The sequence below is a fragment of the Ictidomys tridecemlineatus genome, chromosome 8, assembly GCF_052094955.1.
Source record: "Ictidomys tridecemlineatus isolate mIctTri1 chromosome 8, mIctTri1.hap1, whole genome shotgun sequence".
Classification (NCBI taxonomy): Eukaryota; Metazoa; Chordata; class Mammalia; order Rodentia; family Sciuridae; genus Ictidomys; species Ictidomys tridecemlineatus.
In genome coordinates, this window is record NC_135484.1 from 109,405,215 (window position 1) to 109,419,675 (window position 14,461).

Here is a 14,461-nt window from a genome sequence, read left to right on the forward strand (position 1 = left end):
GTAAACATGCAATCTCAAGTACTAGTGCTGCCGGATATGAAGGGGGGAGTATATATTAAATGTAACCTTTTTGGAAGGCAGTTTGATAAAATCTATCCAAAATTTAAATGCATATATCCCTTAACACACCAATTCATCTTTTGTAAATTACTTCACATACATACTTGCATAAGTGTGCCATGATATGTGCCCAACAATTTCTATGATGTATTATTTGTAATAATGAAACATCAAAAACAGCATTATTCTCCTCTTATAGTGAGATAAATGAATTGTGCAATACCTATCATACAATATGGTACAGTCTTTCATTTCTTTTTTTTTTTAAGAGAGAGAGAGAGAATTTAAATATTTATTTTTTAGTTTTCAGCGGACACAACATCTTTGTTTGTATGTGGTGCTGAGGATCGAACCCGGGCCACACGCATGCCAGGCGAGCGCGCTACTGCTTGAGCCACATCCCCAGCCCTGTCTTTCATTTCTTTAATTTAATTTGAGACAGGGGTTTGGCTGTGTTGCCCATGCTGCTCTCAAACTCTTGGGCTCAAGGCCTCCTTCTTTGGCCTGTGAGTAACTGGGACTATAGGCATGGGCCACTGTGCCTGACTCATGACATAGTTTTTTTTTTTTTTTTTTTTAAAGAATGAGAGAAAGCCAGGCATATGGAACATATGACCACCATACATTGTCCCATAAGAAAGATGCAGAATAACATGTATTGTAGGATCCAATTATTAAACCTTATTATTATTATTTAGTACTAGGCATTGAATCTAGGGGTGTATAATCATTAAGTAACATCCCAGCACCAACCTCCCACCTTTTTTAAAATTGGAGACAGGGTCTCCTGCCTCAGCCTTCTGAGTTGCTGGGATTAGAGGCGTGCACCATCACTCCCAGTTAAATATTATGTTTTCAAATGCATAAAAGATTCCTGGAAGTGTGTTCCAGAGGTCTCTTCAGCAGTACTCCTTTTACAGAGGCTGTTGGGGATGGAAAGCAAAGGGAGAATTTTACTCTTGGAATTTTTATATATTCTGTATTTGCATATTAGGTTTTTAAAAGTATATAAAAATCAGCAGGAAAAAGAATTCCAGTTGTCTTTTATCTATAATAAACACTGTTTCCCATAATTAAAAAAACATTTTATTAGGGAAAATTTGGGACTTTATGCTCTCTCTTCCTTACTGTACTCTTAGATTATTTTGAAGCAAATTGTAGATATTTATTTAATTTATTCTTAAGAATTTCATGATGTGCCTCTGAAGATGAGTTCTTTAAATAAAGCAGTTATCATTAAGTATATAAAAATTGACATTCTTTAATGTCATTGAATATCTAGTAGTCAATGTAGCAAGTCCTCCCCCCCATTATCTAATTTTTAAATGTAGTTGCTTATTTGAATCAAGATAGAAGTAAAGTTCAAATGTTGCAATTAGTTGATTGTTCCTCTTATCCTCCTGCAAATTATTTATTAAGGCAATTGAGTAATTTGTTCTGATAGTTTCCTTTAGTCTAAATATTGGTGATTGTATTCCAAATGGTGTCAATTAAAATTTATTATGTCTTTTACTGTATTATCTGTAAATTGGTAGTTAGATCTAGAAACTAATTGTCCATTCTTTCTTTTGTGAAGTAAACGTGGAGTACATTTCCATCCAGAGGTATGTAAGGACTCTACCTTTTTCTTTTTCTCTATTGGACATAAACTAACCATTGATGATAATTATCTAGTTCCACTGATAAGTGAAACTATTAGCTTATGGCTGTGGTCGGTTGAATATTCTATGGCATACATTTAGGTACAAATTATTTTAAGCACTTTCTAATTTTTAAAATTATCTGCCATTATTTAATTTTTTTTTTTTAGTTGTTGATGGACCTTTGCTTTATCATTTTATTTGTATACAGTGCTGAGGATTGAATCCAGTGCCTCACACATGCTATGCAATTGCTCTACTACTGAGCCACAACCCCAGCTCATGCATTATTTTTTAATAAAGTTTTTTTAAATATATATATATTTTAGTTGTTGATAGACCTTTATTTTATTTATTTATTTATTTATTTATATGCAGTACTGAGAATCGAATCCATTGCCTAGCATATGCTAGGCAGGTGCTCTACCACTGAGCTACAACCCCAGCCCTGCCATGCCATTATTTTTATTGGTGTTCTTGTTTATTCTTGGACCCTCATTATGGTTTAAAGTTCCATCTGGTCAGAAAGATTATCTTGTTTTCAAACCTCAGTTTCTAAGTACTTGTGTTTTCTTAATTTTTTTAATTGACACATTATATTTGTACATATTTATAGGGTACAGTTTAATAATTCAATATATACATGTAATGTGTAATGAACATATCAGGATAATTAGCATTTTCATCTCCTCAAACATTAATCATTTTTGCGTGTTGAATACCTTCAGACTCTTCTAGTTATTTTGAAATACATCACAGATTGCTGTAGGCTGTAGTTAACTTGTTGTGCTGGGGAACACTAGAACTCCTCTCTCGCTGTATTTTGGTGCTCCTTATCTAACTTCTTTCCATTCCTTCTTCCTGCTTTCTCAGTTTTTATGAGTACCTTTTTTTCCCCTTTTGGGGGTATATAAAGGAATTTTAGACATATTTGTAATTTGCAGAAGAAGAGACTATAGTAGAAAGTTATTAACTCATTTTGTTCCACACAATAAATACGTGTGTACCCCTCTTATCTGTAGGGACCTCCCTCAGTGGATGCCTGAAACCATGGCTAGTGCTGAACTAAATCTTGTGTATAGAATTGTTCCTAGGTATCCTCAGGTGGTTCCAGGACCTCCATGCAGACATCAAAATCCAAGAATGTGCAACTTTTTTATATAATATGATGTGGTATTTGCATATAACCTATAAATATCCTCCATATCTGATAAACCATCTCTAAATTACGTGTAATACCTAATACAACATAAATGCTATGTAAATAGTAACTATTGTTTAGGGAATATATACATAACTATGATAAAATTTAATTTATAAATTAGGCATAGTAGAAGATTAACAACAACAATAATAAAATCAAACAATTTTAACAGTATATTGTAATAAAAATTATGTGAATATGTTTTCTCTCAAAATACCTTATTGTATTATACTCATTCTTTTTTTGGGGGGGTGGAGTACCAGGGATTGAACTCAGGGTCACTCCACCACTGAGCCACATCCCCAGCCCTATTTCTGTATTTTATTTAGAGACAAGGTCTCACTGAGTTAGTTGTGTAGCGCCTTGCTAAATTGCTAATGCTGGCTTTAAACTCACAATCATCCTGCCTCCACCTCCTGAGCTGCTGGGATTACAGGTGTGTGCCACCATTCCTGGCGTTTTATACTTGTTTTTCTTGTGATGATGTGAGATGATATAGTGCCAATGTAATGAGATGAAGTGAGGTGAATGGTGTTGGACTGGGCTGGTGCTGACCTGACAGTACATCAAATGAAGGATCATTAAGCCATGAAATGTCACTTGACTGCCGCGGTAGCAACTAAGATGGGAAGGGTAAGTAAGAGTCAGACAAGAAGGAGTGAGAGGTCAGAGGGACAGTGAAAGCATTCTTTCGGAGGAAGCAGCTTTTCTGGGAATGCCCAGAAACAAAAGAGGGTAATTCCATAGGGGGACTAAAATTAATAGCTGGAGCCTTGTCATGGTGTAAGGAAAAAGGGTCGGGCTAAGAGGTATGTAGGATGGGATGTGAAAGACTTGATGAACTATTATGCAGCAATTGGACTTTATCCTCTAGGCAGTGAGAATGACACATTTGGTTTGAGGCTGAATGCAGAAGACCTGTTAAAAGGCTATTGCAGTGATGTGGGCTGATGGGAACCAAAATTACATTAGAAGCAATGGAGAGGGAGGGAGCTTTGTTCTTCCTCCTCCTCCCCCTCCTTCATCTTCATCCTTCTTCCTTCTTCCTTCTTCCTTCTTTTTTGGTACTGGGGATAGAACTCAAGGGCACTTGGCCACTGAGCCACATCCCCAGCCCTATTTTGTATTGTATTTAGAAACAGGGTCTCACTGAATTGTTTAACGCCTCGCTTTTGCTAATGCTGGCTTTGAACTCACGATCTTCCTGCCTCAGCCTCTCAAGCTGCTGGGATTACATGTGTGCACCACTGCATCTGGTGCTTTGTTCATTCTTTTAGAAAATAATTACTGAGGCTGTCTTCAACTAGATACTGTTCCAGGTGTTTGGCCTTTAGCTATATGCAAAACAGACAGAACTCCTTGCCCTTACAGAGCTTCTAGACTAGTGGAAGGACAGTAGTTCAGGATGTGTATACTATGTTTAGTGGTAATTGCTAGGAAGGAAAACAAATCAGGATGGGGCTTAACTAACAGATGTGTTGAGTGGGAGCAGTTTTACCTAGGGTGGCCGGGGAAGACTTGACTGAGAAGGCAACATCTGAGGACACTTTTGAATGAAGTGAGGGAGCGAGGGGATGAGTGTTGGGGTACAAGAAGCAGAACTGCACAGGTCACCAGAGTGCCAGGGTATTGCAGGAACAGTGAGGTGGCCAGTGTGGCTGACAGGGGGTCAGGGAAGGGAAAGATGATGAGTGCTGAGTACACAGAGATAAGGGGGTCTGAACAAGTAGGGCCTTCTTGGGCCTTCTAAAGATGCAATAGAAATAAAGCCAGGGTTCATAAGGAAGAGTCAATAGGATTTGGTTCCTGATGGAATGTGGGAGGTGGTAGAGAGGAGTCTCTAACACTATGGCTTCATGGGTGAAAATAAAGCAGCTGGAGCAGGCAAGCTTAGATCCCATTATCATGGAAATCTCTCTTTTATTACAACCTTGGGGAGAGGTAATATTGATTACACCCATTATGAAGTGGAAAGTCTCTCACCATAAAATGGATTTTCCTTGGGTTTAGGGACAGACTTGAGTATACAGTAACCAGGAGGATGCCTGAGTGATGGGCCAACAGTGCTAGGCTAGATGGAGCCCTTAGGATACTGAAAACTGCTCCCTAACACACGGCTCGTGTCATTACATACACACAGTATTTGCATTTTGTCCTCATCCTCAGTTTTTAAGATGGTGCTAAATTCCTGGTTGACATAACGTGGTTGAAGAGTATAGCAGCTGCTTCTACTGAAAGAGAAGTCATTATGACTCTGTGTCTGCACTGAACATGGTTTTGGGAGATTCATCCATTCATTGGAGTCTCATAGGTCTCCCTATGATGCCTGGGTTATAAAGATGACAATGACATAATCATTATTCCAAGGTCTCAGAGGACTTCAAAGTAGAATCATGTGGATAAAAGAAGCCAGGGATTTTAATTTGACATGCCATATGTTGGGTGTGAAGAAGGCTACGGAAAGACCAAGAAAGAATTCCTTAGACTCTAGGCTAAGTTGAGCAGACTTCTAAAAGAGGATGCCTCTGACTCCATATCCTTTTCATTTACTGCCTCAGGTGTGTGTGATACTCCCTTCCACCTCTGTTTTCCTTCCTCTCCCTCCTTCTTTCCTACCTTTCTTGCAGAAGAGTGAACCCAGGGCCTTGCAAATGTTAAGCACACACTTCATCACTAAGCTGCACCTCTAGCCCACTTCTGTCTCTCCTAAGCCCCTCAGACTTATCCTCTTGAGGAAAACTTGTGTTTATAGGTTCCTGAATGACCTTCTCTATTCTTTTTACCAGTGTTCTGTAGATTATATTAACCAGGGAAGAACAATGACACTTATCAGAAAGCAAATAATATAAACAGGTTCATATGGAATTTATGTCAAATTTATAATTTAAAATAATATATTAATATTATTTTATAATAAATAATATAAAAATAAAACTATGGATAAATAGCTTTAAAAATGAAATGGATTTGGCTGGATGTCGTGGTGTATTCCTGTAATCCCAGGTACTTGGGAAGCTGAGGCAGGAGCATCACAAGTTTGAGGCCAGCCTAGGCAACTTAGTGAGACCCTGTCTCAAAATAAAAAGAAATTAAAAGATCTGGGGATGTGGTTCAGTAGTAGAGCCCCCCTGAGTTCTAGCTCTAGTATCATACGAGGAAAAAAAGCCAAAAAGGAAAGAAAAATTTTGCCCTTTAAAATAGTATTTCTCAGACTTCAGTTCCACTTTCACGATTCTTACCACATTCTAGTAATATCTGAAGAATTAACATTTTCTGTAAGCAAAATTACTTTGCTTTTTAACCTAAAAGCCTACTTGAACCTCATCCTAAAAGAAATTCCAGGGGAGCCAGGCACAGTGACACATGCCTATAATCACAGCATTTCAGGAGGCTGAGGCAGGAGGATTGTAAAATCAAGGGCAGCCTCAGCAATTGAGCAACACCTTGTCTTAAAATAAAGATAGATCTCCCCTGGCTTAGTCCCTATTTGTAAAAAAACCCCAAAGAACCACAGGGTGGATTTTCTGCTATTTTATAAAACAAAATAATACATTTTTAATTTAAAAATATTTGCTCCTGGAGGATTCCAGTTCTGGGTAAGACAGAAAAAAATACATTTTGCTCAGCCTCTCCTCCTGAATACAGCTCAATATCTGGACAGAATGCAGAGAGCAGCAATTTAAGGACCCTGAAAAGTAAATAATAGCAGGTAGATTAGAGAAGGCCAGGACTTAAAGTACCACCAATCCAGTCAGGAATTTCTCCTTTTATGCTTAGCACCTCCAGCCTGGAATTAAGGGAGCCAGACCTGAAAGTCAGTGCAAGACATGACACAGCTCCAGGATAATCCCCCTAGCTTTGACTTGGGTAGGAAAGGAGACTTCCAATGATCAGGAAGAAATAGGAGAAACTTCCACTCTGAACAGTTTTTTCCACTCCTCTGTCCTGGTCCCAGTGTGATCTTCCACTGATGGTGTCGGCAGTGATGGCAGAAAGGCTGGAATCCTAAAAGGGTGTGGCAAACCCCTGCCACCTTTTTTTTTCTTTTTCTGTCCTCCTGTCACTTACCCCTGTAATATATTGTAGAGTCTAAAGCCCCAGCCTTTAGACTATCAGGAAATGAGAGCCCTAGGGAAGCGAAGCACTTGGGCGAAAATGGAATGAGAACCTTGGAAAAGAGACCCATAAAGTTGTTGATGATCTTGGGCTCATCCCTAAACAGCACATGTATGAATCCGATTCTAAGTCTTTGAGAACTGAAATGTGAGTTAGGTCACAACCCAGGTCCTAGGCTGGCCACTGGGTAGTGCTCATGCCAGACAGATTGGAACAGCTCTGCAAAGTTTTGAATGTGGAACTGATATTTAAATTATACCCATCGAAGGTTGGTTGGAACTGTGACCTGAATCCAATCAGGTTGATTGCTTAATAAATAAGAAAATTAACATTCTTTGGGGGATTTAAACATGCTCAGTCTTGTCATATTTAAAATACTCAGGATACAAAATTATTCAGCCCATAAAGAACCAGAATAATCTTAACTCATGTGAACAAGACAGCCAATTGATACCATCACTGAGATGACAACTCTCCCTCACAGTGTGTCCTTACCTTCTGTCGGATTGGCAAGCCTAGGCCACATTATGTCCTCTGCTGACCCAGTGACCATTGCTAGGGAGAATCCTGCAGAGACTGGTTGAGATTTCTCAGGACCCACCCCTGTGCTATTTCCAAGGCCAGCTTCTCCTGAACCACAGGCCCTGTGCAGGAGGAGTGGATTCTCAAGGGAAAAGCAAAACAAAACTCCTGCTGTCAGACTTCGTGAACTTACCTTTCTAACTCTTAGATTGTAAGAGACCTTTCTATAGTGAGGGACAAAGAGCAATGAAAGGAGATTACAGGTCAGATGGCTCAGTACGAATTTTATTAAGCCCTTTGTGTGTTTTCCCTATGTGGATGGTTCTTTCCATTTTTTTTTTTCCTGGGCAGATGAGTTAATATGACTTGAGGTCCAACTGTCACTTTAGCACAAAGATAAATAAGGAGCTAAAGAATGCAGAGCAGAGAGCCACCTGATTTTGTAGTTGAAGATGATAGTCACTGACCGGCAATTGCTGTGGAGCCAGCAGATCCTCACCAGCTGCACACCCTGGTCTGTGATTTTAGCTGCAGACTCCATATACTGAGCTTGGCACAGTTAGAAGCTGCCATCCCCTCTTCAGAAAGAAATACTCCAGGTGCTCATCAAGGAACCCTCAGTATCCGCCGCCATGATTCTCTGGGTTCCTAGTGGTGCTACATCATTTGAAGTTGTATCATAGTGTGTCTTCAAAGTGTTTCTTTGGCATATTCTGCTTGATTTATCTCTGTTCAACTTACCACCCAGAAGCTACTTGGGAATGCAAAGCAGAGAAGTTCAGAATGCATGCTTGAGAGAAAGGCTGCTGAAGTGTCAGAACTTATTAATATTACAAGTTCTTAAAGCCTTAAAGGTGTCAAGTTTTCAGTTGTGAAGGCTAACAAGGGTTCTGAAAGAAGGTAATTTTAAATCACAAACAAACCTATAACATTTAAATGGCAGGGCAGGTTGTAGGAGCTTCTTAAGAGGTTGGATTTTATTTGAAGAGGTAACTAATAATAGCCTAGAACAATCATTTGCCCAGAAAGATCTGTAGTTACCTCTATAGCACTCAGCCAGTGGGAAATGAGTCTGTGGGGCTTTGCTGGAAGAATCTCAGCAGGGAGCAAGCTTTGCAACTTTGTTAGCAGTGTCATCTTGTTATTTGGAGGAAGTGTCATGATCATTGTGTAGTAACTGTCATTTCTTCAGCTCTGTGTGTCAGGTATTACTTTAAACATTTTGTTATTTCTTAACTAATTTAATGCTTACAACAAACCTGCATAGTAGAAATGTGTTTGTTTATGTTTTATGGATGAGGAAATTGGTCCAGAGAGCTCTTTTGCAGTCACATACAACTATAAAGAAAGAGCTGAAATTCCAACCCAGGCAGCTTGGCTTGACTTTTTAACTGCTTCTCAGTTTATTTGTAAATGGGAGATTTAAAATTGCTGCCTTAACATTTTACTGAGTTGTAGAGAGCAGAAAATGATAAATAAAAGTACTTTTAGGGCTGGGGTTGTGGCTCAGTGGTAGAGAGCTCACCTCATATGTGCGAGACCCTGGGTTTGAGCCTCAGCACCACATAATAAATAAGTGAAATAAAAGTATATATAAAAAAGTTATAGATTTTTTAAAAAGTACTTTTAATGAGGGAATAGAATATATAAAAGAAAACTTAAGGGGCTAGGAATGTAACTCAGTGGCAGAGCACTTGCCTACCATTTGTGAGATCCTGGGTTCGATCCTTAACACAACATAAAAATAAGTAAAATAAAGACATATTGTAGGGCTGGAGGTGTGGCTCAAGCTGTAGCGCGCTCGCCTGGAATGCGTGCGGCCCGGGTTTAATCCTCAGCACCACATACCAACAAAGATGTTGTGTCCGCCGAGAACTAAAAAATAAATATTAAAAAAATTCTCTCTCTCTCTCTCTCTCTCCTCTCTCACTCTCTCAAAAAAAAAAAAAGACATGTTGTCCACCTACAACTATAAAAAAAAAAAGAAAGAAAACTTAAGCAGAAGAGCCTAAGACCAATGCCAGACGTTATCATGAGAAGCTTTTTTCCAGAGAATTCTAATGTTTAAAATCATAGAACCATAAGGTAAAAGGGCTCTCCAAGGCTTTGTTTTAAGAGGACTTGATCTGAAGCAGTGGCTTCCTGATGTTTTTGATTTCATGGATCTTCAAAAGATGCACTTATGTAGCCAGGTGAAGTGGTGCACACCCGTAATCCCAGCGACTTGGAAGGCTGAGGCAGGAGGATTGCAAATTCAAAGCCAGCCTCAGCAATTTAGCAAGGCCCTAAGCAATTTAGCGAGACCCTGCCTGGCTCAAAACAAAATATGAAAGAAGGACTGGGGATGTGGCTCAATAGTTAAGTGCCCCTGGGTTCAATCCCCAGTACCAAAAAATAAAGAAAAAGAAAACAGATGCATATGTGTGCATGCACACACTCACCAATCTAAACTACCATCTACTTACCTTTACCAGAAGAGAAGAACATTTTTACACCAAGAATGTTGGAGAGATATAAACTCCTAATAAAAAAACCAGTGTTTCCCCAAAACAAAACAAATAGCAATCTCATCCTGGCCAGTAAAATTATTGGTCTGGAGATTAGTGGTTAGGGAACTGATTCATCTGGACTGTTTTGGGTTAGGATAAGTTATCTTGGGATCAAATGAATTCCCAAGTAATAGTATTATCTCATTGGTTGGAAGCATATTTGGACAGTTGAACTGTAGCTTACCCTGTTTCTGTGTGTGTGTGTGCACACACATGTATGTGTGTATATGTTTGTGTGGTGCTGGAATGAAATCCAGGACTTGTACATGCTAGGCAGGCACTCTCCTACTGAACTACATCCCTAACCCTTTTAAAATTTCATTTTAAGACAGTCTCACTAAGTTCCCCTTGAACCTAAAATTCTCTTGAGTTGGCCTCCCTAGTATCTGCAGTTAGGTGTGTACCACTGTGCCTGGCTTCTTAGTTAGGCTTTTGGTGGTTGCCTTGGTACCTGAGATCATCTTTCCATCCAGATTCTCTGAGTTTATCTTTTATCTTCCACTTGAGATTATGAATTTTAAGGTCTTGTTATATGTTTTTTTGTTGTTAAATTTTTTTAGTTCTTTATATATCCTGGAGATTGATACTTTGAGGTGCAGGTGACAAAGATTTTCTCCCATTCTGTAGGCTTTCTCTTCATGTTCTTGATTGTTTCCTTTGCTGTGAAGAAGCTTTTTAGTTTGATAAAATGCCATTTATTGATTCTTGATTTTTTACTTCTTGTGCTTAAGAAGTCTTATTAAGAAATTCAGTTCCTAAGCTGACATCATGGAGATTTGGGCCTATTTTATTATTATTATTATTATTATTATTATTAATAGGCACAAGGTCTCTGTTTTAGTGCCTAAGTCCTTGATCCACTTTGAGTTGAGTTTTGAGCAGGGTGAGAGATAGGGGTTTACTTTCATTTTATTACATATGGATTTCCAGTTATTCAGCACCATTTGTTGAAGAGGCTATCTTTTCTCCAATATATATTTTGACACCTTTGTCTAGTGTGAGATAACCGTGTTTGTCTTCTATTTTGTCCCATTGGTCTTCATGTCATTTTAATACTGTAGCTCTGTAGTATAATTTAAGGTCAGATATTGTGATGCCTCCTGTTTTACTTTTCTTGCTAAGGATTGCTTTGGCTATTCTGGGTCTCTTATTTTTCCAAATTAATTTCATGACTGTTTTTTCTATTTCTATGAAGAATGTCATTGGGATTTTAATAGGAATTGCATTAAATCTGTAAAATGCTTTTGGGGATATGGCCATTTTGACAGTGTTAGTTCTGCCTATCCATAAGCATGAGAAATCTTTCCATCTTCTAAGGTCTTCAATTTCTTTCTTTAGTGTTCTTTAGTTTTCATTGTAGAGGTCTTTCACCTCTTGTTAGGTTGATTTTGAAATATTTTATTTTCTTTGAGGCAATTGTGAATGGGATAGTTTTTCTAATTTCTCTTTCAGTTGATTCATCACTGATATATAGGAATGCAGTTGATTTATGGGTGTTGTTGTTGTTGTTGTTGTTGTTGTTATTCCATGGATTGAACCCAGGGGTGTTTAACCACTGAGCCACATCCCCATCCCTTTTCTATATTATTTAGAGACAGGATCTTACTGAGTTGCTTAGGGTTTCACTAAGTTGCTGAGGCTGCCAATCTTCCTCCCTCAGCTTCCCAAGCTGCTGGGATTATAGGCATGCGCCAACCTGGCCGATGTTAATTTTATATCCTGCTACTTTGTTGAATTCATTTATTAGATCTAGAAGTTTTCTGGTGGAATTTCTTGGGTCTTCTGAATATAGAAGTTTTAAATGACTCAGTTTTAAATGACCTGTCTTCAGGTTTGCTCCTTTTTGCTTTTACCTAATCAAGTCTGCGGTTGAACCCTTCTGATGAATTTTAGCTTCAATGATTGTGTTTTTCCACCACAGAGTTTGTGTTTGCATCTTTTTAATAGTTTTAGTTTTGTTTATGCATTGTTTTCTTGATTTCACTTAGTTTAATATCTGTATTCTCTTTTAGCTTATTGAGCATCTTTAAAACAGTTATTCTTTGTCAGGCAGTTCATAGATCTACATTTTTTAGGAACTGTTTCTGGAGTTTTATTTAGTTGCTTTAAGCTGTCTCTCCCTGTATATCTTGTACATCTTGTAATCTTTTGCTGGGATTTGGGCATTTGCTAAAGTACCTCCCCAGGTCTTTGTGTGATGGCTTTATGTAGAGGAAGACCTTTACTAATGAGCCCTGCTAATGGCTGTAGGATTTTTTTCAGATCTTTTGCTCCCCCTGACATCTGCCTGCAAAACTGCAGTGTCGATGTGCTGCTTTCCTTATTTTCAGTGGCTTCCAAGCTCTGATGGTTGTCTGTTCAGTACTCTGTCAGGTGAGATAGATAGCATATTGAATACACAGTCTACTTATTTTTGTCCAAAGAGAAGAAGCCCAGTGTGGGGTAGGGTGGTGGAGGTAGGATTTCAACACCCTTTTGTCCTCTTGTCTTTGCTCATACTATCCTCAAGGGCTTCACACCACCTTCAGCTACTTCTTTAGTAAATAATTTTAATATCTATCAGGCATTCCATTGGCCCTAGAAAGAGTGGAAGAGGTATGGTTCTGGCCTTCTCTGTACTTCCTTTGGGGAAGGACCTGTAGCTGCCTAGTCCGACATTGTCTGGCTAGCACTCCCTCTAACGCTTTTATGTTTAAAGCATTTTGGTGGGCTTTGGAGATATGAGGAGATGGTAGCTTCCCTGAAATAACTTACCTTCTGAATGGGAGGACCGATATCAATATTTAAAAGATTATGAAAAGTAAGCAAACAACCTGTAAATGCAATATGAACTCAGAATAGGACTTTAAACACAGGGTGGAAGAAAAGGTAAACCTCACTAGATGGTAAGCTCCTTGAAGGCAGTTATTATTGGTAGAGGGTGTTTGGGTAAGATTGGGTGGAAATTATTTTCCATTTAAAATGGATGAGGCAAAGCTGGACATAGTAGCACATGCATATAATCCTAGCAACTTGGCAAGTCGAGATAGGAGGATCCCAAGTTCAAGGCCAGCCGTGGCAATTTAGTAAAACTTATCTCAAATTTAAAATAATAATAATAATAATAATAAAAAGGACTGCAGCGGGCGGGGGGGCTGGAGTTGTGGCTCAGTGGCAGAGTGCTTTCCTTGCACATGTGAGGCACTGGGTTTGATCCTCAGCACCACATAAAATAAGAACAAACAAAATAAAGATAATGTGTTCATGTATTAGTAAAATATATTTTGAAAAAAAGGACTGGGAATGTAGCTCAGTGGTTCAATCCCCAGTACTGCAAGAATGAATGAATGAATGAATGAAAAAGTAGATGAGACAGAACTTTTCAGTCCATGGTAAGTGTAGAGTCATGGAGCCAATCACAGAAATGGAGAGATCAGGGATGGGAGTGGTAGTTTGCCTGTTTAACAGGACAAACATTGTGTCCATTGGTCAAGGTATCTTTATTTCAGGACTTTTGAGTACTGCTTTCTAAAGAAAGACTTTTAGTATTCCCTATGAGCCAAAAGAAATGTCTCCTTTCTTAGCTGCCCTCCAGCTTACTCTGTCTACTTCTGTTAACTTCCTTCTCACCTACTCACTTCCCATTCTGTTTAGTTTTTGTTTACCCACCTTTCCTTAGCTTGCTTTCTTTGTTTCTTAAAGCAACAGTTGTGTTTACATCCCAGTTCCTTCCATTTTCCAAACTTGAGTAACCTAGCAAAACTAAGTTGCAATCAAGTTGTTTTTCATGACTGCATTTTAGAATCTTATAATAAGAATGTTAACGGCATGAGCATTCCTTTAAGTTCTCTAAAGCCTCCCTTGCATGCTAAATGTATATTTGTCATTGTTTCATCTAATCATCTACCATCCAAAAGGCATTACTACACCTTTGCTATTTTGGAAAATACTAAATAAATGTAAGACACAGAAACCCTGTAGTCAGCTGTGTTCTCTAAACTAAGGATTGCCCCCATAATGGTGGGCAGAAACTTGTACTGAAGACTTAGTGGTGGTTTGGGGTGAGAATGTTGCATCACCCTCAAGAATTACCACCATTTTTCTTCTTTCCTTTGCCACTATTTCCCTATTTCTACTGTCATATCTAAGAAACAGGAAGAAAAAAAAAACAATGTTTCAAGTACAGATGGTCCTCAACTTATGATGGTTCAACTTGTGATTTTTTGACTTTACAATGGTATGAAAACAGTACATATTCTATATATTACGTAGTATATTCTACATATTACGTAGAAACCACGCTTCAAATTTTGAATATTCATATTTTCCTGGGCTAGCAATATGAAGAACAATACTTTTTCATGATGCTGCATAGTGGCATCAAGCTGCAC

At 38.6% G+C, this 14,461-nt stretch overlaps 1 protein-coding gene across 24 annotated transcripts in view; it reads left to right on the forward strand.

Annotated features, from left to right (window-relative positions):
* Nucleotides 1–14,461, forward strand: part of Usp49 (ubiquitin specific peptidase 49) — a 91,816-nt gene that overhangs the window by 45,170 nt on the left and 32,185 nt on the right. For 20 of the 24 annotated variants that reach the window (XM_078020028.1, XM_078020023.1, XM_040282640.2 and 17 more), the window contains one exon: nt 1,637–1,664. The exons of the other annotated variants lie outside the window; for them this stretch is intronic. The gene's annotated coding sequence lies outside the window, so the exon portion shown is untranslated. The remainder of the gene's footprint in view (nt 1–1,636; nt 1,665–14,461) is intronic. 24 annotated transcript variants of the gene reach the window in all.